Below are 27,218 nucleotides of genomic sequence, written 5' to 3' on the forward strand. Positions count from 1 at the left end.
AAATGTTCCTGACTCTCATGCTTCTCTGCTTCTCCCACAAGTGTACATGAACCGCCTTCCGAGTATAAAGAACGAGAACTGCTCTCTTATGAGGCCACCTGGACAAAGGTGCAATCTGCTTCTCCAGGGCTGGACACCAAGCAATAAGGCTCCTCGAAGCCAGTGGGGGCTACCTGGGTGCGAGTGGGCCTTTGGCTGCACCAACTTTCACCATCACTGCAGAGAGTTCAATCACACTCACTGCTTTTGGTTAGAGTTAGGATTCAGCCCTTCGTATCTGAGATCAAAGGGTTTCACATAATTATGCAGCACATAGTAGGTCAAGTTTTATTGAAAAGAACTCTATAGAGACTTCTAATAGTTCTCTTAGACTTGAATTTTACAAAAATTAACCATTTCAAGGCTCCAGAAATGAAATGGAGCTGACACCCAACTCTCTGAAGAAGAGTGCTCACCACGCTTTTCCTCTAAGGGGCTGTAAACACAGGAAGGAAAACAGGGAACTGTCATGCCCACAGCATGCCATTTCCAGTCCCCAGCCACCCAAGGCTTCACCACTTTGGCACATGATCCTTATGGCAGAAATCTTGGAATTTAGCTAAGGGGGTTTTCTTTGAGTGGGTAGATGTTTGATGTGGTTAGGGGAGTGGAATTGAGGAATAATTGCCACATCAACACATGCTACTTTGCAATACAACAGAATCTGAAAAATAACTGTTGGACAGAGTTCCCCTCTAAAATGGAATTTTGTAACCTTCTGGAACATTTAAAATTTTGACATAAAACAATTTACTACTTGCTCTATTAAGTTATACCTCAGTGTTCAGAACCTTGTAACACCTGGTGTTGTTATGTAACTTTTCATTTGTTTATGGCCTATCCCAGGATCAAGGATGCCAAATTAGATTTCAACCTCTCATTAGCTCACTATTCTGGATGTTTTGAGTATACATAGTTTATCTCTCTCGATCTCTCCTCCCCTACCAATCTGTAAGCTTGTGAAGGTCAGAATTCCTACAGGACACCTTTCTGTCTCTCCCGACTCGCCACCCTCCCTGTACCTTAACCCGTGACAGACATTCAGACCAGGGTATCATCTCCAAGTTACAAATAAGGAAATAAAGGCACAAAGAGGCCACGTGGCCCATGCAGTTACCCAGTTAACTAGGGGCAGGAGAGTTGGTGTGATTCCATCACTCCACACTGCTTCTCAAAGCCAATGGGCAGTGAAGAGGTGGGGACTGAGGCTGCCCCTTCAAAATCCACCAAGAGACAGTCACTGGCAGACAGCAGTGACAGCCCCCTGTGTAACAACCAGGCCACTTTAGAAACGGTTCCAGCAGAGTCCATACCTGGGAGCATAGATTTTCCCAGTTCGGCCCAATTCCTGTAGTATATACTCACACCCTCTCCCTCTCCACATTTATTCCTTTTATGATGCCATTTCAATCTCATTTCTAACCTCAAATCCAAATTCAAAGAAACCTTGCTTTACTTAGTTCTGAAACTGAAACCTAGTTCTGTACTTTTGTTCTCTTCAAACCTCTCTTTATTCTGCAATAATAAAAATGCTGTATTTCATCCCAGAACAGGCTGCATGCCAAAATAAATAGCACCTTGGATTTCCTTGAAAAGAAAGCTTGGCTCAAAGCACAGCCTTATTGCCATGAGAATTCTTGGAGAATTGAACCTTACAAAGTCAAATATTTAGCAAGGTAGCACACCAAACAGCGACCCTGTCAATCCACGCTCGACCACTCGCAAAGACAAAGCGTTCTTTCCGAAAGAGAAAAAATTACCAATACCTCATACTGATCCTGCCAAAATGATGGGAGCTTCCAGTTTCCCATTCTACGCCCCAGCACCTCCAAGTGTAAATGTCCCCTGTGCTAAGAAGCAGGGGGCGTCTGACAGCACTGCTTAGCTGCTTAACCACTGAGAGGGCTGCAGCCCAGACTCCCAGGGAGGTGAGATGCACTCCTGAAAAAGATTCTGCCGAGTTCTCCAGTTGGCTGGCTCACTTCCTACCAACCCAGGAAACAAAGAGATAACTTACGCTCAATAAATGACACATTAACACAATCTCATTAACTCCATTCCCACATTTTTCTGCGAGTGCTTGTCATTTTTGCCTGCATTGCAGCAGCTGAATCAAGAGCTTCATGAAGAACAGAAAACTGTCACAAGGAAAGCCGTGGCCACATTACCTTCCTTTGACATCCTCCCCCTGCCATAGCCTGGAGCAAGAGGAGTCGTCTCCTCCCAGAAAGCTAGGTTCGGGCTGCTGGACCAGAGCTGATTGGTCGTGAGTTCAGCACAGCGTTACTGGCTTCCCAGCGGTTAAAGGATTTGGTCAGGTGATCTGTGACCTTGCTGGAAAAGCAAATACTGACTTCCTTTTCGCTCCTGGGAAGAGGGGAGTGGGGTCAGGAAGAAATTCAATGCTCAATGAGCTGATATTTGCCAAAAGAGGAAGAAAGCTCAAATCCTTCAGATGGAAAGTTACTTCCTAGAGCTGCCATCACTTCAGAAGGACACATGTAAAGACACCGAAACAGCACACAACTTCCTCCCCGGCCTCCCCCAGATTAGGTGCTCATCTGGAGGTCATAATCAACTATGCCTTTCCTCCTTCCCCCCTGCAGCTGGTGTGGCTCATTAATAAAATACCCCTAATGAGGACACAGCTCTCTTAGGAGATGAAACCCTCCAGCAATGCATCTCCTTCTTCCTGGCTCTGCTTTGGGAACTTCCTCCCCCACCCACCTCGTAGGGTCCCACAACTGTGGGACGCTTCTGTGAGCAACTCCCAGAACTCTTGCTATCCTGCTTATTCAGTGAGTGGAAGTCTGTGGGGCAAAGCAGGAGACAGAAATAATGACCAGTGAGTCTCCGGAGCCAGACTGGCAGCTCCTGCTTACTGACTCTCTCTACCAGTCGGCTGCCCCAAGCACTGAAACGCACCCAATTCTGGCAGAAAGAGAAAAGCAAGGAAGTACCTACTGTAAGGATCCAGCACCTGGCAGGGTTTCCAACTGCAGCGCAGCAGATCAGTGACTTCAGAGGGGCGGGTGCCGGAGCCGGGAGAAGGCAGCTGCAGAGGAAGAAGGTCTGTGTCCCAGGCAGGCGCTGTGAAGAGTCCAGCCAGCCCACTGCAGCCTCAGCTCTTTGGAGCAGAGGCGGGTATGAGGTGTGGGCACAGAGGCTCCAGGCTCACAAAACCCAGTACCACTACTGCACCTGAAGGAGATAGAGGGGGTGGGTGCAGTCAGAAAAGGGGTCAGGACATCTTTGGGCTCCCTTATGCAAGCTCAGATTTACAGGGACCTAGTACACTTGACCCCCCATAGCTCTAGCCAGATGAGGCTGTCCTAGGAAATGACGCTTCGTCAGCAAGACATGTCGAAGCCGTTCTGACCCTCACGGATACTACCTGTCGAGATGTGCTTTCAAAGGCGAGGGCAGATTCCTGTCTAACCCACGCTGACATTGATGCCAGAGCTGAGTGTCACCCTGAAATGCTGCCTGCATCCAGCCAGTACACTCGAAAAGCACTTCACATCCCGGGTCCCACTTATCCTCACGGCAGTTTAAGGCAGCGGCCAGGGATGAGCACCCCACTGTATAAGTGAAGAAAATCAGAGACAGTCTAAGTTACTTCCCTTGGTTCACCCAAGAGTGAACTGGATGAAAATGAAGATTCCTGGGGTAGGACTCTGGGTTCTTCCCACTATTCTGGATCACATTGCTTACTTTTCTTGGAAGATTCTATAGCATCGTGCTCAAGAGAGAGGTTGAGAGGCTTATCAAAGGGCATGGGATGACGTGACGGGCAAGGCCATTGAACACCAACATTCACTTTTCTCAACTGCTAAAAGTATTTATCTGTGTTAACTGAGTGCAAAGACCAAATCATCAAAATTTTTTTTAAAAATCACAAATATATACCTTGAACTCTGAGGCTATATGAAAAAAATATATACTGAAGAGCAAAGTCCTGATATAGTTAAGATGATCATTGACTGTCTCCTTCAAATTGGCTGGAGAATGGCTGGAGACATACGACATTTCATCAAGAAGCAGAGTAAAAGAAAGCTATCCATGTTACCAGGTCCCATGACTTTCCAGCCACCCCCTCTGTCCCTCTGATTTACCTATGTGACAAAGATAAGCACTCTCTTTTCCTCTCCCCAAATTCTTCTCCCAAATATCTTGCTTATCCAAGATAAAGAGGTGAGAGGCTTACTTCCAGAGCTGTGCCTTTCTCCAAGATCTAACACTCTTCCAGGAATACTGGCCAGTTCCCACCTCTCAGTATTCCCTCTAAGTGTAATAGTCAGCCTTCCTGCTTCCACTGCCCCAGTCTGCCCTCTCCGGCAGCAGGTATCACCGTAATTGCCGCCTCTGTGTCTGTCTCCCTGACCCAGCATCACAGGCTAGAGGCTCCACAAAGTTTGTGAAACTGACCTTATCCACAATACCAATGGCTCTAAACACAGTTGACCTCTCAAGACACTCCAATAAATGCCAATGGAGCGCCTCTGCTTTTACAATAGGCTCCATCAGATTTTAAAATGTGGTCAAATGAGGGAAGGAAATACCCTCAGCAGTGCCACTGATCCGCTTGCCTCGGATGACGGGACAGAAGACCCACAGGAAAAAAAAAGGCACCACACACTTACACACATGCGCACGCGCGCCCACACACACACCTTCTTCAGACCTCTTTCTGAAGACAAGTAGCATTTCCAGTTTTCTGGGTCCTGTAGAGATGCTGAGGCAGACTTTGTGCTGACCGCCTATGTCTCTAAGAGAAGGAGAGCGAGATTCTCTTGTCTTTTCTAACTTACCCAGAACACTCATTTAAGTCCATGGTCAGATTTTCTGTCCCCCAATCTCATACCCTGTGTTCTAATCCACACAGACTGAACTGGGCGTGCAGGAGAATGCAGGAGACACATGAATACTGGGATGTAAGCATCAATGCTGGTGCTGTCCAAGCAGCAGTGACCTCACATGAAGGGAAGGTCTTCATGGGAAACCCCATCAGTTTTCTCTAAGGGAGCCTGTGCTTCTCTGGGGGAATCCCCTCCACGGCCTCTGGCCCTTGCCATGTGTGGGATACCGGCATATCCCCACTGAATGCCTCACTCAGACATATGTCTTAAGATCAGCAGCCAACTTCATGTTACCGCCAAGCCATCCAGAGAACTCTCTGGGCCAAACTCATTTATCCACAGGAACTTTTCTGGCAGGAATCCTTTGGCTAAGAGGTTTGATTCCTTTTGCAATTTAGAAATCTCCAATTTCTGCCCCTTCTGCCCCATGATGGGAAAAAGGTGGATTGTCCAAGTCAGGCATGATGGGTGGTAGATAAGAAGGAAGAGGTGCAACTATCTTAAGAATGTGCCTTTGATCTAAGTGATCCCTTAGGCTTTTGCCCTTTGTTCAGGAAGGTCAACTATTTGTGGTCTGTGTGATTATACAAGGTTGAGGTGAGGCATCTTTGTTAGCTGTGTGCGCTGCTGAAATAGAGCCTCTCACAGCAGACCCGTTATGGCCATGGCCGTTCTGACAGAACACAACTTAAATGGATGGGGAAAGAAGTCGTGCGTGTGAGACCTGTGGGTGTAGCAGTCCAGGGAGGAATCAGTGATTCTAAAGATGAAAATTAAAGCAGATGAAAATTTCTCAGGGAGGAAACGGTCCATTGCAGGAAGAGAGGAGGCTGCACTAACCCATGAAAAATGCTCCTTGGAGAAAAAGAAAAGCATCAGGGCTACAAGGGAAAAACACCCCCACTCCTTATTCCTCCCTTCATTTAGACCCTTCCAGAAAGCTCTTAGTCCTTGGTTCAAACACACTGTAAAAATCAAGATGCCAATAGACATATGAGGAAGGGACAATAAGCAGGCAATTCAGAAAAGCAGAAACACCACTGGTTAATATATTTCCATTATCCAAGGACAAAGCTGAGGCTCAGAGCAATCGCCCAGGAACTGAGACTATCAGCACCAAAACTTGCATCCAGTTACTGTTCTGCTCTTAACCACGGTACAACAGACTCGCCTACAAATAAGAAAAAAAGTTTTTTAAAAAGAAAGATCCTCGGTGTTGATAACAGTGTGAGAAAGGAACACACCCTCCGCAGACGACTACAGCGGAGGTGGGGCTGCTGCAGCCAACGGAGGAGCGGCACATCCGACACGCTGCTGGGGGTCTCCCACTGCGCTGCCTTCGTGTTCAGTGGCATCGGCTTAGTCTGTGCATGTGCATAGGCAACTTCCAAATCACATACAACAAAATAAAGCAGGGAAGGAAGAAAATGAAAAAGGTCTAGTGACAGCACAGGGAATATAGTCAATAATGTTGTAATGGCTACGAGGTTGGACAATTAAGTTTGTGAACTCATCCTAGAAAAAGTGTTACCTCATTGCTGAATATCACTACGGTCACCTTCGAAGTACTCCCCTTGGGAAGCTATGCACCGATGCCAGCGCCTAGTCCACCCTTCACAGCAATTTTGGAACTCTTTTTCTGGAATGGCCATCAGAGCTGTCATCGTATTACCCTTGATGTCCTGAATGTCATCAAAATGTCTTCCTTTCAATATTTCCTTTATCTTTGGGTAAAGAAAGAAGTCGCTGGGGGCCAGATCAGGTGAGGAGGGAAGGTGTTCCAATACAGTTATTTGTTTACTGGCTAAAAACTCCCTCACAGACAGTGCCGTGTGAACTGGTGCATTGTGTTGATGCAAGAGCCATGAATTGTTGGTGAAAAGTTCAGGTCATCTAACTTTTTTACACAGCCTTTTCAGCACTTCCAAAGAGTAAACTTGGTTAACTGTTTGTCCAGTTGGTACAAATTCATAGTGAATAATCCCTCTGACATCAACAAAGTCAACATCGTTGCAACAAGTTCATGAACTTAATTGTCCGACCTCATATGTGTGGTGTTAGGTGGACACCAAAGTTATGGGGAGATCACTTCGTAAGTTATATAAGTGTCAAACAATTATGCTGTACAGCTGAAACTAATATAATATTAAATGTCAACTGCAATTTTAAAAAAAGAAAATATTCATCACTGTTACGATGTATTCTTGGAAAATAAAAAATAAATTATCTGGGAGAGAAAAGGTGGGAAAATCACCATACTCCTACCATCTCGATGCTAGTTTCATCTCTATCTATTTTGCATATCTTAACATAACTGAAGAGCAAGTTCTATGATGGTTAAGAGTCTGGGCTCCAAGTCAAGCAGCCATGGCTGGAATCCCAGCTCGGTCACTGAGTGTGTAACCTTGGGCAAATTACTTAATGGATCAGTGCCTCAACTGCCTCACTCGTTAAGTAGGAATAGTAATGATGCACCGTACATGTCATGGATCTGTCAAGAGGATTAAAAAAGATACTACATGTCAACTACTTAGAACAGAGGCCGGCATGTCGTCTGTGTTCAATCAATAATAAATATATTAGCTATTAATGTAATAATATACATTCGATTAGGAATTTAATTTTGTATTTAAAATTCTATCACATAACAACTTACTTATGTGATAAAATAAAATTGCTTTATAATGATTACTGTAAATGATTATGCAAGATTCTACTGACTTAAGCCTTATTTTCCAAACCTACTCCCTCCTGGAGGTCATTCCATTACATGTTTAACTCTCCCTTCAATACTACCACATCAACATCAGCCATCCTGTCAGGTGGGCCTCAGCACAGGTCTCCAAAGAAAACCCAAATCTAGGTGGCTGGAACTCAGCTGCTATATACGATGATGAGTGGTTAAGAGCATGGGCTTTGAGGTAAGACAGACCCAGTTCAAATCCTGGGTGACCTCGAGCAAATTTCCTGTGTGACCTTGAGCAAAATAGCTAAGTGACCTTGAGCAAATTTCCTTATTCAAGATGAACCCAGCTCAGTATGCAGTGTGAGGACCCCATGAGGCAAGGTATGTAAAGTGCTGTGTCAGTGCTTAGTATGTAGTAAATACTCAATAAATGTTGGCTATGATTAATTTTTAAAACCCACAGGTTTAAGCAATAAAAAGGGCCAGGACAGTGTTGTTTTATTTGTCACCCTATTCCTAACTGTTGGCATGGTAGGAACGCAACAAAAATGTGTTGAATCAATGGGTAAACAAATGGATGAATGGATGTATCATAGAGACTAACAGAGCTGGAGAGGATATTTTTAACAGCTTTATTTAGATATAAACTACATACCACATAATTTACCCTAAAAATTGTACAATTCAGTAGTTGTAGTATACTTAGAATAGTGCAAACATTGCCACAACCTAATTTTAAAAATTGTGGTAAACATATATAACATAAAATGTACCATTTCAACCACTGTAAATCTAAAATTCAGTGGCAATACATTCACAATGTTGTAACCATCCCCACTACTCTACCTAAATCTATGTCATCATCTCCAATATAAATTCTGTAACCCATTAAACAATAACTTGCCCCCAGCCCTGTTACTATCCTACTTTCTGTCTCTATGAATTTGACTGTTCTAGGTACCGCATATAAGTGGGATCATACAATATTTGTCCTTCTGTGTCTGGCTTATTTCACTTAGCATGTTTTTAAGGTGCATTTAAGTTGTAGCACATATAAAATTTCATTTCTCTTTATGGTTGCATAATATTCCATTGTATGTATGTAGCACATTTTGTTTATCCATTTATCTATCAATTGACACTTGAGTTGCTTCTATCTTTTTGGCTGTTGTGAATAATGCTGCTATGAACATTGATGTACAAATATCTATATACCTAGAAGTGAAATTGTTAGATTACATGGTAATTATGTTTAACTTTTTGAAGAACCACCAAACTGTTTTCCAAAACAGCTGCATCATTTTACATTCCCATCAGCAATGCACAAGTGTTCCAATTTCTTCATATCTTTGCCAACACTTTTTTCCATTAAAAAAAATTATTATAGCCATCCTAGTAAGTATAGTAGGTGTGAAGTGTTATCTCATTGTGGTTTTGATTAGCATTTCCCTAATGACTAATGACTGCTGAGCATCTTTTCATATGTTTATTAGCCATTTGTATATCTTCTTTGGAGAAATGTCTATTCAAATCCTTTGCTCATTATTTTAGTTGGGATGTTTTTTTGTTGTTGTTGAGTTATAAGAGTTCTTTATATATATATATTAGATATTAACCCTTAATCAGATATGTGGTTTGCAGACATTTTCTCCCATTATGTAGGATGCCTTTTTGCTTTCTTCAGTCTCCTTTGATACACAAAGGGTGAAGTCCAACTCATCTATATTTTTTTGTTGTTGCCTGTGCTTCGGTATAATATCCATGAAATCATTGCCAAATTCAACATCATGAAGATTTTCCTCCATGTTTTCTTCTAAGAGTTTTATAGTTTAGTTTCAGCTCTTAACATTAGGACACTGATCTAGTTAGAAATCATTTTTGTATATAGTTTAAGATAAAGGTCCACCTTCATTCTTTTGGATATAAACATTCAGTTTTCCCAGCATCATATGTTGAAAAAAACATAATCTAATTTTAGGACATTTTCATCACCCCAAAAAGAAACTCCATACATGAGATTTCATTTTTATGAGAAACTAAGAAAACAATAAGTGAGTTTTTGAGAGTTAATAACCTGGACATTTATAAACAAAAATTAGTTCATTATAAGAGTTTACTGAGAATATTAATTCTCTGTTCTACAAAGATGGGTAGCCTTCATTCATCACTAAATAATAACACTGCAAAACTCCTGTGTATGCCTTTAGTCCAAGAGCTGGAATTCCCGTCATTCTCAGGAGGGGTGCTTTGTTATTAATGCAGAAGAAATTTGTGCTTTTTTTTGGCTACCCAGAACCTTGTGAACACCTTTCTTATGCTTGGCTTATTTCCTTTCTTAGGATTCCCACTTCTTTATGGCTGAAACCAGAATTGACAGTGCCAGCCGCCTTTACAGCAGGCAGAGGCACCCAGGTCAGGCCTCAATTTAGAAGACAGTGCCCTGGAAAAGGAAGGTCTGTTGGCAAGAGATTCTAGGGAGGACGGTGGAATGACTTGACATACTTTAATAAGTCCCTTTTCTATGTAAACTTGCTAGAATTTGTTCTGTTGTTTGCAACTATGACACTCGATTGCAAACGCAGCATCAGCATTTGCTTGGTTTTTAATTGCTTCTCTTCTATTCATTTATATTACTTGTAGAGTTACTTTTCGGAGTTTTTGCTGATTGTTCTGTCTTGAGTATTTGCTGCATAACCATTTCGATTATTTTTCTCTTCCCTTTTCATCCTTTGTTATTACCAAATTCTTTCCAACTAGAAAGGGGGAATGAGTGGGCTTGATGGGTCACCAGGTCTTTTGCTTGGCGGAACTGGGCCACAGTCAGAACAGTTTGGGAAGCACAACTTGAAGTAAACCCAGGAATTCAGCCTGATCTCCTCCCTGCTGGGTCACTTCAGTGAAAGCATCTCAAGGGTAGACACAGACACACCCTCTGCAGTAGGATGCCTCCTTTCCCAGCATCATTGTCTGGTCAGAATCCAGCGGAAGCCTTCACAGGCATCAGCCTGGCTTCAGAATATAGGTTGCAGGTGTACTTCAGGACTTGCGTGGGTGGTGGTCTCTGCCTTTTGGGTTGGGAGGAAGACTTTTTTTTTTGGCACAGCCTGCATATTCAGGAAGCTCAATTAAATCAAACTGAGCCTGATAAGTAATCTCCAGATACCTGGGTGGAGCCAGGGATGTTTCCAATTTTTTCAGGCAACTTGGAAGGCTTTTTATTACTGTTTCCCAAGGCCACAGCTGGCCCTCCAGCAAGCATAGTCTAGAGAGGAACGGGCATTTGTGAGGTGGGTCAAGCAAGGATGATGAGGGCTCAGCCTCAACAGCATGTGGCCAGAGGAAGGCTGGGCATCATCAGAGGTGAACCAGAAAGAGGGCAGTGAGAGGAGAAGGGCTCTAGAAACTTCTATCAACTTCAACCTTTCCTTCAAGGAGATGGGGTTTGCTGCCAGTATACCATCTGGCAATACAAAGGAAGGCCACACACTGTTCTGGTTTGGATTTTGTTTTGTTTTAGTGTGGGTAAGGTCGCTAAGAAAAGGTGTTTCCAAAATTCGCATCACCCCCCATAGCAGCTCAAAGATGTCACAAAACGGTTGGGCACTCGGAGCATAGCACAGGCAGCCTTTTATTAGGTAATGCTAACAGATAAACATTTTTAAAATGCTCACGTATTTTCTTCCAGCCAGATTATGGGGCTTTTTCAAGTCAAGGCACCTCTTTCATGCTTCTGGGTATCCTTGAGGGCACCAGCCCAGAGCCTTGCAGGTGGCAAGTGCTCAATCAGTCCTACTGATTCTCTACTGTGAGAACAGAGAAACACAAAACAGGACATCGGACGTTATCTTCATTTACTAATAGGAGAACTGAGGCTCAATGACGTGCCCACACCATACAGCAGGCAAAGGCCAGGTTCCATGCTCTAGATGCGTGCTTTCCTTTATATGCCTCATGCTGATGACACTGGTCTGCGGTGTGGTATTGGAGGACACTAAAGTGATCGTTTCTTTGAAAACAAACAATGTGGCTGGCGTCGCTCATTTAAACGTGGAGTAATGGTGCTGTGGTGGTGAAGAGAGCCAGAGAACTGGGCATCCTCCTGTTGGGGATCTTTGCTACAGCCTCTGGCTAGAGGGAAAGTGTGATGCACACCAACAGGCATAGTCACCAACATCAATTAAGCACTGACTCTACTGGGTCCTTTTCCACCTTCACTCAGCGCCGGGATAACACTGTCACGACCTCCCTGTACAAACAAGTAAAGATGGTCGCCTCATAGCCCAGCCTTAGCTCAGGGTTGTGTTCAAAGAAACAGCTGTTAAGTAGTTAAAAATGAATTGGAGGCAATCCAAACCTTCACTGCAATCTCTAGGGAATACATCAAAGGGGAAGTGCATTCTTAGCACAAAGCAAACGTCTTAAAATTTTTTTTCCCCTATCTCTGCTATTCTCAGTATCTATTTCCAGCAAAGCCACCACTCCAGAAGCAGAGAGCTCAGTTCCCCAACATCCCTGTGCAAACTCTTTTGCTTCACTCTTCATTCAGTTGCCTTCCTCACCTCTGGCATCTACTCACCCATCCTCTGCCTGTTGCGCTCTATCCTTGTCACTGGGAATCCCAATACTGGCTCCATTTGTCCAGTGCTTTCTCATCACTGGATGACCCCAGGGTACATAATAATAGAGGGGCCACAGCCAAGCAAACTATGCCAGACATTTTGTCAAAAGAGAAGTACTTGAAGGCTCCACAGGCAAAAAAGTTTTGAATACTGAGGCATGTATGGTTTTATTCCCTGTCACAGCCATTTTACAGATTAGAAAACTGAGGCATAATAACAATAGTGAATAATCACATTGTTACAATAATATTTATTAGCCAGACACTGATATTGCACAGATGATAACTTATTTAATTTCACAACGACCATATTAGGGAGGTGCTATTATATCCTTTTCACAGATGACAGGTTCAGAGCACAAAGCTAGTAAATGGCAAGGTTGGAATTCAAATTGAGGTGTGTCTGACTCTAGACACCAAGCTCTTAACCACAGTGTTCTCTGTTTTTCAGGTTCTAGTTCTGTAACTGTGTATGAAGCGAGTTGCCAATGGCGTCTAAATAGAAAGAGAAGGAACCAGATAGACGTATTTAGAAAAGGAACGAGTTTCGGTGTTAAAGACCATCGCCAGCCATGCTCATTAAATACCAAATGATTATTTAAATATCAATAACATTTTCTTGGCATGCAATAAGTCTATAAATAACGTAAATTTATTTGCAAAGGAACAGGCTAAGAATTGTAGTGACTTTCTAATTAGCTTAAAATTATTTAATCAATACAACACAATTTCTTTTCAAATAATCTTTGAAAGTTCCAAGGAGTCTTGAGATGTTTAATTGCTATTTAACCAGAGAGCCGCAGTCAAGTTATAGATACCAATTTTAGAGAAAATGTTTCTTGCAGATCTAGCACACCATCAACATTTCCGTTAGAAAGACATGTTTTCAGACTAGATACAAGGGTTTTAGGTTACAAATTAATTTTGTTTCTCAATTATTCACCAGGGCAAGGGGGGTGGGGGCGAGAGAGTGGGCTGATTCAGGGGACCATGGCTCCTGCCTCGTATAACTCAGAGAGATGTACTTCCCTGCCAATAAAGCAGAAAGATGCTGCTTCCAATGACTCCAACCAGAAAATCTGGGTTGGACTTGGGTCCTGAAAATCACAGAATTTTCACATCCCCTAATGGCTCCAGCAGATATAAACCACGAGAGCAGGTCAAGACATGAACCACGAGTTTGCCTGGATCCCACTCATATCTTCTATACCAGCTCTGAGGAACTCATGAAGTGAAAGCAATAGCTACCAATGGAACAAGCAACGGATACAAAATCACAACCTCTTGGGCAGGAATCTGTGTTTTCACAAGCACACTATAGTTTGAGAAGTCCTGGTCTAACCTACTTTTAAAAGCACTTTGTAAACTACACTGCAATGCTTCTTACACAGTGCTGTGTATGTACATCTCCGGAAGATCTTCTTAAAATGCAGACGCTGATTCAGCAGGCGTGGGGTGGGGCCTGAGAATTTGCATTTCCAACAGGCTCTCAGGAGATAGTGATGCTGCTAGTTCCAGCACCAATAAGGCGGGCTTGTGATCAGGGTGTCTGGTTGGGAAGGGATGGAAAGGAGTCCAACAGACTTCGGCACAATTCCTAGCTCCATTGCTTACAAGCTTTGTGACCTTGGCCACGTCTCTCTAATTCTTTGAACCAGATTCCTCAGCTATGAAAGGTTTAAAAAAGATGCCTCAGCTATGAAAGGGTATAAAAAAAGGGTACAAAATTGCACTTTATAAGTCTGCTCAGATGGCAACATACCCATACTTAACACAGCCCTGTTTGAGGAAACACTTAAACAGAAGCTGTGGTTGCTGTTGTTTCGGAGAAGGATGCAAATTAGTAAGTCTCAATAATCGTTCATGGTTTTGTTATTATTTATTGAGAGCTGCCATCTGGTATGCTAGGCACTGTGCCAAGTAGCACAGTATTGTTATTTCCTGCTCCCTGGCTCTGTGTGCGAGTCAGGTATTATTTGTTCTGCCTTGCAGACAAGGAAGCCAAAGTGCACAGAGGTTTAGTCATTTGGTCCAAGTCAAAAAGACCGTGCAAGGCAGAGCTAGGGTTGAATTCAGGTCTTCCTGCCTAATGTTCTAACCACCCAGGCTGAGGCATGGTTCTGCCCACACCTGTCTGTAAGGCTTGAGTCGAGGGAAGGGTGGTGGGAGATGGTACAATATGGGACTAGTCACAGAGGTGCAGGACAGGCAGGGGCAGACGACGGCCTCGAGGCGGAATGCTGAGCTACAGAGGGACATCAGGCCCAAAAGAAGCGCGACCAGGTTCCACAAGGTTGGGACACCGGGCAATCAGGAAATAGTGTCTAAAAGGGATGAGGACAGGTGCCTCATGCCTCGTACCCTGCTGCGCCAGAGCAGGGCTCTTTAAAGATACAGTAGGTGCACTAATCATTGATGGATTCATAGATTCATTAATATTGTGGAGGCAGCAACTGATTTGGACTTGGTGGGCAAGATGTGTTGGAATGGGGGACAGATTTTCACATCTGGACTTTTCTTTCTTAAAAAAAGGAGCAGTTCCAAACAGAAGAACAACAGGAATATTTCTCTTGGAGTGCAGCCAGCGCACACAATGCCCCTTTTCTTCCCAGGGCAGAAGGCGTTTGGGGCCTGGCTCCTCGGCGGGTGTGTGCAGCTCAGAGCCTGCCCGATATACTTACCCACTTGTGCTCTGGAGCACAAAGCCCCCTGCCTGCCAAGCCCAACACAAATGCCTCCTTCACCACAGCCTCTGCCACATGTGATTTCAGCTGCCACTGCTTCGGAAAGCCCCCGTCCAGGGCCAAAGGGAGGCTCTTGCGGCCGGGTCTCCCCACGACTGTATGGAGACAGGAGACAACGATGTATTCTCAATCATCCAGTCCACGAAGCATGAAGTTAAACAGCTCAGCAGCTTGAGGGGAGCAAGGAGAATGCCTTTCTATTCACAGATCAGCCTCTACAGATGGTGTTCAATTAGCCATTCATCAGAAATTATTGTTCAGGCACAGGGCTAGTGTCTGTGGATTCATGTATGAATAAGATGAAAAGAAAGACCCTTTAAGGAACTCATGGTCCAAAACAGGAGACAGAGACCTAATCCAGGACATACTCATACGGTGTCATAGAGGTGAATGAAGTCATTATGGAGGACCACGAAAGCATCCTAACCATGGTGTTGGAGCTGGACTTTGACGGATGAATAAAAGTTCATCAGGCAGAATGGGGAAGCAGCTCTCCAGCTCCCAGATGAAAATATGTACCATGGGCTTGAGGCATGACCAGTTAACCAGGCTCAGAATGCAGGGCGGGGGCCCAGGATGGTGAAGGCAGGGGCTGGAGGTCAGCTCCTTTTATTTTGTAGAGAATAGGAAACCAGCAAAGGTTCTTCAGCAGAGGAGAAACAAGATGAAGCCTGGGTTTTGGATACAACTCAGACTGCAACGAGGGGGGTGCATCCCCAGAGCCTGACCCAGTAGTAGACCATAAATATTTAAGGAATGAAGAAATGATTTCAAGAGGGAAAAGAGAGTAGGGAGACTAATGAGAAGTCTGGCCAGACTTAATGCTTTCACTAACTTCTACTTTTATGTCTTTTTTTTTTTCCTTTTAAGAGAACAGCAGCTTTTCTTCTTCTTTATTGAACCATCACAAATGTATATAATCTGAGATTGCAGGCATAATTACATAATGTCTTGTACTGTTGGCAGTTTCCTGAATGTTGGTTTTGTCTTCCGTAATAATTTTGTCATCTCCTCGATGGCTGGGACAAGGCCTCTTGTGCTCTCTTTGCATTGTCCAGCAGCATCTATCGTGTGCTGAGCACACAGTAGGCCCCAAGTAAGTAGAACCACAAACACATGCACAGAGTATCAGAGCTAGACAGGCTCTTGCAATTAACTGGTCTGACTCTCATTTTACTGACGAGAATGCTGAGACCCAGAGAAAGGGAAACATATGCCCCATCTGAAGATGTGTCCACATTTCTACTTCTAGACTCTGGAATTTTACAGTAGGGATCTGGGCTCAGTCAAGACTTTCAGTGCTGACATCAAGGGTCAAGGCATCCAGCGATGAGCCTGGATAACAGCAGGGTAAACAGAACACTGGCACACAAACAATACAGGCATAGAAGAAAGTGTTCACGTACATGCATGATATTCAGCTTCCAATCCTTATTCAATTCTGAGAAGAGCATAGCCTGCTTCTGGAACTGCTGAGGCACGAGAACATAAAGATGAAGAGTATGGGCTTTGGTGTGAAGCGGGTCTGAGTTTGAATCCCAGCTCTGTCACTTATCAGTCGTGTGTTTAGCAAGTTCCCTAAACTGCCCCAGCCCCAGTGTCCATATATGTTAAACAGAAAAAAACACAATTTCCTCCTTGCAGGGCTGTACAGATTAAGTGGAATGAAGTTTATCAAATGCTTATCACAGGGTCGGCAGCGGGAATTAAAAGGTGGTGAACTAGAGAGAAAGTCAAAAAGAACGGCAGTGTTGGCAACCAATGAGACTCATTCATTAACCACCCGTTGGTTCCTGAATACTTACTTTAGTTCAGGCACTGGAACAGGAAGGAAAGGGAGGTGTCGAAAACTCCAGGGTTTCAAACCTGGGTAACTAGAGAGCGGTGGGAACACCAACTGAGTTAGGAAAATCAGGAGGGAACAGATTTGGAAGTAGGAGGACAGATAGTTTGTCCTGGGTCATCCAGAGAATGGCAGACGGCTGAAAAGGTGGGCCTGGGAGAAAGGAGAAACCCAAAGATTAGAGGTGTAGATTCTTAAGTCAATCGTATCAGTATGATCACTGCAGCAGTGAGTAGTATGAGGAAAATTCCCGAAGAAAGTCACATGTGGGGAGCAGATGTAGAAGAAGGGCCAGGGTGGTTTGCAGCCCAGAAACCCGAAGAGGTTATGTCTTGAGAAACCGGGTGAGGCCAACCTCAGCTTTAGGAGAGTCGAGGGGTGTTGCCAAAGGTTGACAAGATGGGAGAAGCAACCAGGTGGGGCTACTTTTTGCTACTTCAGTGGAATTCAGGAGATAAATGGGCACTCCTGAAGGGAGGGGAAAGGGGAGCCTGTTTGCAGGCCAAGGGAAGGAAGTCAGGAGAGAGAAGTAGACTGAGATGCAAGAAAGAGAAGGTGGTATGAGAGCTAACATTTACTCCAGGCGTGGTAATGAAACATGCAACAAAATTGAATTTAATCTTCCCCATAACCATCGGAGTGAGGTGATTTGATGAGTCATATTTTGCAATGAGGACACTAGGTACAGAAAGATTAAATACCTTACCCATGTTAGCAGTAGGTGGAGATTTGAGTCCAGAAGCTCCAGCTCCAGATTCCATGGCCAGTTTAAATTAGAGTATTTCTGGAGGGAGGAAGGGAAGCTTTTTAAGGCCTGACTCTGGCAGGGGAGGGGAGAGCAAAGATGGAGAGAACTGGTGAAGTGGAGATGAAAGAGTGCAAGACCCATGGTCTCCAACTTCTTAGTGAGGTATGAACAGGCCAAGTGCCAAGAGTGAAGGATGTGTGAATGGATTTGGGAACTCTAGGAGAGCAGGTGAAGTTTGCAATAGTCAGGGGGGAGACTGGGATGAGAGACAACTGAGACAGACCTGAGAGATGCCACGTAGCAGCTGAGGTCGCAGGGCACAGATTTCAAATGAATCTAGCCGTCCCAAGGCAGGGTCAGAGAAATGGGACCGTAAAGGTTAATCTAGGATTGGGGTTTACAAAAGTAAAAGTTACCAAGAGAGGAGATTGTAGGGTACAAGAGAGAACACAAATAGTACAAATGTTGGCATGTCATCCATCCCAACCAGCACAGAGTGGGGACAGAACAAAGTAGCCATGCTGTGCTATAACTGAGGTCTGCGGACCAGTCATCCCACTCAGACACCTGATCACAAAGGTGCCCCAAAGCACCCCCTATCCATTCCAAAATAAGTCTTCTTGCTTTCACAGTGAAGCCTTGTAATTACACTGGCCAAAACCATAGCCTCAAGCGACACATGGCTATTGAGCTCTTGAAATGTGGCTAGACTGAATTAAAATGTGCTGTAAGTGTAAAACACACACTGCATTTCGGAGACTTGGTATGAAAAAACAAATATAAAATATCTCATTAATTTTGGGGGTATTGATTCCATGTTGACATGATAATATTTTGGATCTATTGGGTTAAATAGAAATATATCATTAAAATTAATTTCACCTGTTTTCTTTTTATTTACTGTGCTACGAGAACATTTAAAATGTGATTTGCATTATATTTCCATTGGCAAGAGCTGGTCTATAAGGCAACTATGACATTAAATATGGGCTAAGTAAATGTATTAGGCCAATATACCCATTCAAGCAAATGAATTTCTTTAAATCGCTCTCAGAGATTCTCTGAGAGAAGGGGAAACAGAACTGATAAGTTTTGATTTGTGGGACTACAGGACCAGGTAGACGTGACCTGAATTAGGAAAGGGGTCCTCTGTGGAGTCCTGGAAAAGCATTTTATGGTGAACTGCTGACTGGGGCAAAAAAAAAAGGGCCAAACATCCAAAATAAGACCAAATGCTGGAAAAGTCCACAAATTTGCCGATCACAAAGTTTGTCTTCCCTTCAGTGTCCTAACTCTGCACGAGGCCATTCTCAACCTCCCTAGCTCTGTCTGCCCCTGACTTTGGGGTGACCTCCAAACCTGTCCCCTTTACTAGGCTCTCCCAGCACACTAAACCCAATAACCTCACGCATTCCAAAACATAATTCCCAAAAGGCCAGAACTAGGGCCTCCTCATGCAGCACCCCTGTTTCAGGAGCCTCCTGCCAACAATTAGAAAAGGAGGCAATATGATACAGCATGACTAGCATGGCTTGCAGGCCAGGAAATCCAGATTTGTCCAATTTTTGCTGCGTGAGATTGAGTCATATCACAACTTCTCTGGGTCTCAGCTGCTTCATTTGTCACATAATATTTACTGAAATCTATTGACTTGTCAGAGGGCTCAATGAGATAACAGGAGTAAGACATCCTTGTGAAAGATGTATTACACAAATGAAAGAGAAATATTGTAATCTAGAGCCAGAAGGGAAAGGAGAGAAGTAAAAAGGGAAAAGTAGGTAGCAGGAAGGGGATGCCATTTGCAAAGACAAGGTATGAATCCTCCTTCTGCTAAGAGGGGCTGACTTTCCCCACTGGCAAGAGGGTGCCCCCCTGAAGGGCAGGCACAGGTCACAGCCTTCCCACCAGGCAGACCTTCCAATCCACATACCTGGCTTGAGGAATTTTCCTCCAGCTGAGTAAATAAAAGTGAGTCCAGAGAAAATGTCCTAAACAAAACTGAATGCATCTATTAATGAACTGCTTAGGATTGCAATGCTATTCAGCACTGAAAAGGGGATTTTAAATTCCACTGTGAAAAGTTATAATTCATCCCAGATTCACTTCCTCTACCCCCACTCCATTTCTCCCATGGTGAAGGGTAGAGAATGAGGAATTCAAAGAATGGAAGATATAAGCAGGGTGTGCTTTTTCCCAACGGTGTAGTAGGCTCTGATCATCCAATCCCCAACAAGTTGTGCTGAGCACATATGCATTTTATTTAACCCTCATTCTAACCTTTGAAGGAAGAAATGATTATCCCCATTTTATAGAGAAGAGACCTGAGGCTCAGAGAGGCACAATGGGAATTCAAAACTAGCTCTTTCTATCCAGCAGTGTTTTCCTTTGCAGACTCTTTACATAGGCTCAGAGGTGATGTAATAACCTGTAATATGTTCAAAATTGAGCATTAGGAGAAAAACGTAACAGGAGATATATAAAATCTCATTTTTATTTAAAAAATCTCTATCTATCTATCTATCATTTATCTGTCTATCTGTCTATCTATCTATCTATCTATCTATCTATCTATCTATCTATCTATCTATTGATATCTAGCTCCATATAAGGATATGGTTATATCTCATGTAGGTATTGGAAGTCTAGAACAATACACTCCAAACTGTCCCACATGCCCCAACCACCAATTCTTGACAGTTCGGAGTTTTCTCCTTCATTTGCTTCTATATTATTTTAAATGTTTGCTATTAACTGGTATGATTTTTAAAATAATTGTTTATTAAAAATTTCCCAATAGGGTTTACTAAGCCTTTCAAATTGTAAATAAAGACCACCCACTAGCACATACACACTCTAAAAATTATTAAAAAAATGGAAAAAATTTCTCTTTCCATTTGTTTCCTTATCAATTAAAAAACCCACAAATTTCATCTTGTCCCATAAAAGTCCAATTTTTTAAGCTTACAAGGTTAATAACGTAAGGTAATAAACATCTTACAACGCAATAATTATCTGTCAAAGACACATGTTTTGGTGTCCTTCCCCAGCAAAGATACCAGACGCCAGTGGCTGAGAGGAGTGGGCAAAATGCTTCACTGCAGGGCCCCAACTTCTCCATCTTTCCAGGGTATTGGAAATACCCACACTTCACTTCCTAGAGTTTCCTTCCCCAGCCATCATGCATGTAGCATGCTATTTTCACCACCTAGCTGCGTCCCTACAATTCAGATTTTCCAAGGAGTAGGAAAATTCATTCCCTAATCTGATACAGGAATTGCAATGCTAATGGTTTAGAATTTTCTTTCTCCTCCCATGTAAGGATTTTCATTTTATTAGGAGCTTTCTGAACACAATGTATAACTTCAGAGTGATTTGAATGGTGGGGATTTCGGGCAAGCTAACTGGCCAGTGGGAAATACAACCGGTGACTGTGGGCTGTAGTGATCACCTTCCCGCTCGGTGTTGCCGTATAAGATTAATATTGGCCTAGTGTTGCCAGGTCAGATTTTTTTCCAGGGGAAGCCAGGAATGTGGATTTCCGTAAAATCTGATTTTTAAATGTGTGTTGACTTAATTCTTTTTCTTTCTTTTTTCTTAACACTGTGCAGGTCAAACAAAACCCACATGCAAACCAAATGCCACCCACGTGCCCACCAGTGAGGCATGGAAGTGGTCTTGCCCAACTTTCTAGTCTCATCCCCAATAGCTCTGCCTCTCACAAATACATCTCACACCGCCCCGGTGCCTAAACACCTTTGTTCCTTTGCTCACACCTTACCAACCCGTAAGAGGCCCTTTTCTGTCTTTTCTCCGTCTTTCCCATCCTTCAAGGATCTGCTTGCATTGCACCAGCTCTTCCTAATCCTAAATAGTAATCTCAGTTAATACTGCCCAGCCTCCAATGCTTTCTTCAAAAAGCTACGTCCCCACCATTGTATTTCCATTGCTTCTAGCGCTTCTCACATATTGACTTTCATCACCATTATTTCCACAGGTTTAAATCTTTCTGATAGATCATAAATTGGAAAAGAGGAGGGAAGGGTTTCTTGTGGGGGCCGGCTATGACTTTGGTACTATTATCTTCATTTTACAGGAGAGAAAACAAAAACTTAGTGAATAAGTGATCATCTTGAGCTTTCTGCATACACCATAGCTTTGCATGTCTTCTAGGCTTCCTTCTGTTCCTGACACCCAGGATGCTCTTCCTTCTGTCGCCATCTGGTGACTCCTACTCAGCCCTCAAGACAGCTTTACCTATCAGCATCGTCCCCATCTCCACACACTGGTCAGGATTGGACCCCATCCCTCCAGTTCTGTGTTCCCACAACATTCTGTAAGAATATCTGTCAAAGCACTCATCAAACGCTCTTGTAATTAGCTGAGTCTTTGTCTCCTCTGTTAGACTGTAAGTGCCATGCCTAGCACAGTGCCTGGCCCAGAATAAGTGATCAGTCCATATTTACTTGATGACAGGAAGGAAGGAAGGGAGCAAGGGAATGCTGGAGGGAGGGAGGAAAAGGGGAAGGGGGGAAGAAAAGATAGTAACAGCCCACAGGCAATCAACAAATGTGAGATATAATTAACCACGTGGCTCTCAGCCCCACTTTGGGGGTCTAGCTGGCTCCTCTGTGCTCTAGCCCCAAAGCAGATAATTGGAAGGCTCCAGCTACACCTCTTCTCCCAGGGTGAGGAAGGCAGGTGGCAGGTTGCTTGGCTTCGGGGCCCCAGGAAACAGTATTCACCTCTGCTCTTTGCTCCTGGTTTCTGGCCCTGGGGAAAGTGATTTTCTGCATCAGTTAGGCTGTTCTTTGGGAGGATAACTTCAGTTATGATGGATGATGGTGGGGATGAGCTTTCCCCAGAAAGCTGGCAGGAAAATGAACCAGAGAAGCTCATAGCAGGCCATGTGCTATGCTGACAATTCTCCTTGGCCAGGGCAGACAAGGGGGAGAGGGGTATCCTCTTTCAGAGAACCCTGGAAGTGAGGCACTTTGCTCTGTGGGTTGTTAGAAAACTCCTGTGACATGGTCCCCATGCCTCCACCCCTCCTCATTCACAGACCAAGAGGCTGGGCCAGGCGGCTCCTGCTCCTGGACCCTCTCCCTGGCCCAGGCCGAAGAGAACCATCCTGGGCTCGGGAGAAACTGCAGAGCATCTAGCCTGGGTTGATGTTCTCAAAAGCCCAACTTGCTACTCAAAAAGAAGCAGTTTACAACACCCACCGACACGCACTGTGGGATCAGGGTAAGAAAAATTCTGGTCTCCTCAGCATTCCACCAAGATCAAGCCAAGGAGGGAGGTCAAGAATACCATTTCTCTAGGGAATGCAGAACCTCAGAGAGCTGTCCTAGAAGGCCGAAGAGCTGGGGAAAAGTCACAGTGTCCCCCCTCTCCCAGAGCAAAGCAGGATTCCCAGGCCTCCTCCCCCACAGACTCCACATCCAAGCAACTGGGACAGAGGGGCAGTTTCCGCCTCACTTCCCCTGTCTCCCCATTCCTTTTCCTCCATCTCTTCCCAGGAGACCCATCCAGAACCTCCACCCAAGCTCCCAGGGGCTTTCAACCCCCACCTCTAGGGTACTGCAGAATACCAGGCTCTCAATGACAGCCTTGGGCTGGCCAGGTAGCCGCAGGTGCTTTAGCTCATAAATCCTCAATGAATCAGTAAGATAGGATTTTTTACCCTATTTTGAAGGCAAGGAAATGAAGTTCAAAACCATGTTATAATTAGAAAGGAAAAAAATTTTAAAACAACAAGAGACCACATTACTTAAATAAACAAAATACTTAAAACAAAAAAATTAATAAGAACCAGGACCTCAGCTAGAGAACTGACCAAATAATCATAACCTAACTGCCTTAGAGACAAAATAAAGCTAATTATATTGGCTATTTATTATGTAAAGTGCTTTATGTGCACTGTCTTATTTCATCCTTGAGGTAAACTATAACGCAACCTCTCACTTATTATCCCCATTTTAAAGATAAGAAACTGAGGGTCAGGGAGGGGGTGTGACTTAACAAAGTCCTGGGCAAGTCATGACTCTTTGGCAGGGTCACAGTAGTGGGTTAGTAGGTTCCCTTTCAGGGTAACATATTTGCATTTTAACAATAGCTTTCTAGAGAAGACAAATCCGATGGAATGACGCTAATGCAGGGAATTTAAGGCCTCAGCTTTGCCAGTGGGCAGAGTTCTCAGGGCAAGAGCCTTTTGGCACCACCAGGCATCACCCGAAGGCGGCTACCCACGGACCTGGTTGACACAGGACTGTATTCAGCAGCTGGCAAAGCTGAGGGCATGGGGGTAGAATGAGAGAGAAGATTAGGTCAGGGAAGGCCAGCTCCAAGGCAGGCGCAAGAGTGCGGCAAGTGACAACTGCAAAAGATTATGAGTTCAGGTGTTCCACGTGTGTCCCCAGGCCCCCAAACAGCCTGCTTAATAGTGTGGAAGAGACACTTGTGGTATTAGTGTCAGGGCTGGGCAGTGTGCTGGGGCAAGAGGCCTTGGTTCTTATTACAGCTCAGTTACTCACTCCCTGTGCCACCCAGGGTCTGCCACCTACCCTCGCTGGTCCTCAGTGTCTTGATCTGTAAGACAAGAGGGGTGGGTCTAGGTAACAGGAGAGGTTTCCTAGAGACAAGCTCTAGATGATGGGACCCAGCACAGGTGCCAAGAACAGGCCACTGGAGCCCTGAAAAGGGTATTGAAGGACACAGTTCATTTGCTGTTATCAAGGTTCTGCGAAAAGGATTCCATGCCAGATTCGGCACTGAGCACAATGATGGGGAGAGGGTGCTTTTACCCAGAGGGACAGCTGCACAAGCAATGCCCATGAATTCTCCCCAGAGACCAGAGCCCACTGCTAGGAGGAGTGATGCCTGCTTCTCAAAGGCCAGGTTTGAAGTTTCCTAGAGGAGCCCACACATGAAGAAGATGGAAACAATCACCCAGTGGAAGAGGAGAGTGGAGGCACTCAAATGGAAAGACTCCCCAAAATGGTGCTGAAGCACTAGAGAGCAAATATGTAAATTTAGGAAAGAGGTACCATTATTTCCATTTCACTGATACAAAAACTGAGGCTCTGTAGGGTCACAGCCAGGTGGCAGAGCTGGAGTTAGAACCCCGCCTGACCGCACAGCTTTTGTTCTTAATGTTTATCCTATCCTCACACCCACAGCGCATGTGCCTTTGAGTGGATTAGGATGAGGAGGGGAAAGGAGGGGACGAGAACAGGCAAAAGGCTGGAGAGAAGGATGGAGAAGACAGGAATGGCTGGTAAGACCTTTCTTAGCGAAACAAAACGGCAGCCATAGTTTTTCCAAATAGACTCTTCTGTGGTTGCCTGAAGTGGTTTTTAAGGGCATAAAGTTCTGGAATCAGCCAGATCTGGGTTGAGCGCCTGGCTCCACAACTTAATACCTCTGGACCTAGAGCAAGAATTTAACCTCTAAAGCCTCACTTTACTCACCAATACAATTGGAAGAACAGTCATACCTTATTGGATAGTTGGTAAAGATTAAATAACTGCTATGTTTAAAGGGCTTGACATAGTGTCTAGCACATGCTAACCATTCAATAAAAGGTAGCAAAAAACCAACCATTCATCTAATGTTGCCCCAGTGGGCTCTCCTCTCTCCTGATTTCCTCTTCAAAAATCAGCATCTGGCCTGTCTCCCAGATCCTCACAGACTCCCTCCTTCCTTCTGTCTGCCTCTCTTGCATTCCCTCCACTTCAGAACCCACTTCAAAGTTACTTCTTCCAGTGCTTCTCTTCCTTCCTAGGATTCTAGCTTGCATTTGATCAAGTGATTCATCAATTACCCTACACAACTCCTTGACCTCTCAGGAACATAATTGTCCACTCGGTGGTTATTTCAATGGGCTGGTTTGCATGGGATTGGCCAAGCAATCAACACAGGGCCTGGTGGGTTTGTGGGCTGATAGGAATTACCTAACCAGTTGCCCATGTGTGCCTGCAATTTGTAAATTAACCTCTGGATATACATCAAAATCTTCTTTCCAAACCACAAATTATGTGCTCTTACAAATTTGCCAAACTGTTAAATAGAATTTACTACAGCTCAAGAATATCTTGTACTAATTAGACAGAGATAGATGGGTATATTAAAGAACATGAGGGAGGGTAGGAAATTGGGAACTAAAGCTTACTGACTTCCTATCAGGGAGTCTTAACCTTTTTTGTGCCATGTACCCCTTTACAGACGGACAAAGCCTATGGACCCTTTCTCAGAACATTTAAAAATATATAAAATCAAATGCATAGCTTGATTATAAGTCAAACCCATTACATTGCAATATAATTATTAAAATTTTAAAAAATGAGTGTGTAATATAGTAATATATGTTCTTTATTAACACATTAAATAACAAGCTCTAGCAGCAGGTGTAAGAACTGCTGTAATTTCAGAGCTGCAGTGGGCATAAATCATAGTTCAAGATGTCTGCAGCAGCTGAAATGTGATCTGAAAATATCTGTGATTTCTGCCGGTGACAGTGTTACTGGTACTGAAAATACACGGTGGTTTGTTGCCTACATTAATAATCGAAGAAAATGTCAACTAAAGATATTTTTTTTTTTTCTTCACCCAAGTTCACAGACTCCTCTCAATTCTACACACAGGCCCCTTGGAGCTGTTAACCCCAAGTTAAGAATCTCTCTTAGGTCCTTTACAATTCAGTAAGTATTTGTATTGGGCATATTCCTGAGTTCTAGCTCACCTTCATCTCCTTTTCAAGGAATCGCCAACCACCGCTCTTCCTTCCCCAAAAGGTTCAGTTCTATAAATCTGACTCTCCTCTGTCCTCCCCTCCCATCTGATTGGCCCAGGGAAAACACGTGTCTCAGCAGCATCCTCTGTCCAGGCTGACCAGATACCCACCAAGGCATGGCCTAGAGAGAAAGCCTCAGCTTCCAGAGAACCAAGCTCATCAAACAGGATCCTCTCTGGGAACTTGAACTAAGCAGCAACGGAGAGATAAGTGTGATGGTAGGAGTGGGGGAGGGGTGGGCAGGTGCTGAGTTGGGCTGATGGCACTCGAAGTAAAGACTAGTGAGTGACCACCTGTACCAGTGGAATAGCATCAAATTCAGAATCCACTCCACCCTGCCTCAAGGGTGCCTGGCTTAGATAGCAATACTGCATCTCATGGCTCCTCACTCTTTTCATTAGAATCAGCGTAAGGGAGTCTCTCTGCTGTCTATATCAAAAGAGTCTTAAGTCCACACTATCAACAGCTTTTTAGAGATGAGAAAGTTGAAGTTCAGAAAACTTGAGTCCTTTAGTCAGGCTCAAAGGGCTAGTAAATGATGAAGTCTTTTTCCTCCATTTACCCTCCTCCTTTTTTTGAGGAACAGGGGGGTAGTGGTCTTTATTATTTCTTTATTTATTTGATATCATATAAATGACACATAAAAACCATTTCTTAAAAAAATCCTCAGGGCCGGCCCGGTGGCTCAGGCAGTTAGAACTCCATGCTCCTAACTCCGAAGGCTGCAGGTTCGATTCCCACATGGGCCAGTGGGCTCTCAACCACAAGGTTGCCAGTTCAATTCCTCGAGTCCCGCAAGGGATGGTGGGCTCCGCCCCCTGCAACTAAGATTGAACACAGCACCTTGAGCTGAGCTGCCTCCCGGATGGCTCAGTTGGTTGGAATGCGTC

General features: G+C 44.1%; 1 protein-coding gene across 7 annotated transcripts in view; it reads right to left on the bottom strand.

The window, feature by feature from the left end:
* Window positions 1-27,218, bottom strand: part of KANK4 (KN motif and ankyrin repeat domains 4) — a 68,289-nt gene that overhangs the window by 35,283 nt on the left and 5,788 nt on the right. For 2 of the 7 annotated variants that reach the window (XM_019731234.2, XM_074334822.1), the window contains exon 2: window positions 3,004-3,240. The exons of 1 other annotated variant lie outside the window; for it this stretch is intronic. The gene's annotated coding sequence lies outside the window, so the exon portion shown is untranslated. Of the gene's footprint in view, window positions 1-2,056; window positions 2,175-2,207; window positions 2,309-2,999; window positions 3,241-17,495; window positions 17,515-27,218 lie in introns of those variants that run through there. 4 more of the 7 variants (XM_074334820.1, XM_019731243.2, XM_074334821.1 and 1 more) reach the window with 4 other exon arrangements.

Source organism: Rhinolophus sinicus, linkage group LG06 (assembly GCF_036562045.2).
Source record: "Rhinolophus sinicus isolate RSC01 linkage group LG06, ASM3656204v1, whole genome shotgun sequence".
NCBI lineage: Eukaryota > Metazoa > Chordata > Mammalia > Chiroptera > Rhinolophidae > Rhinolophus > Rhinolophus sinicus.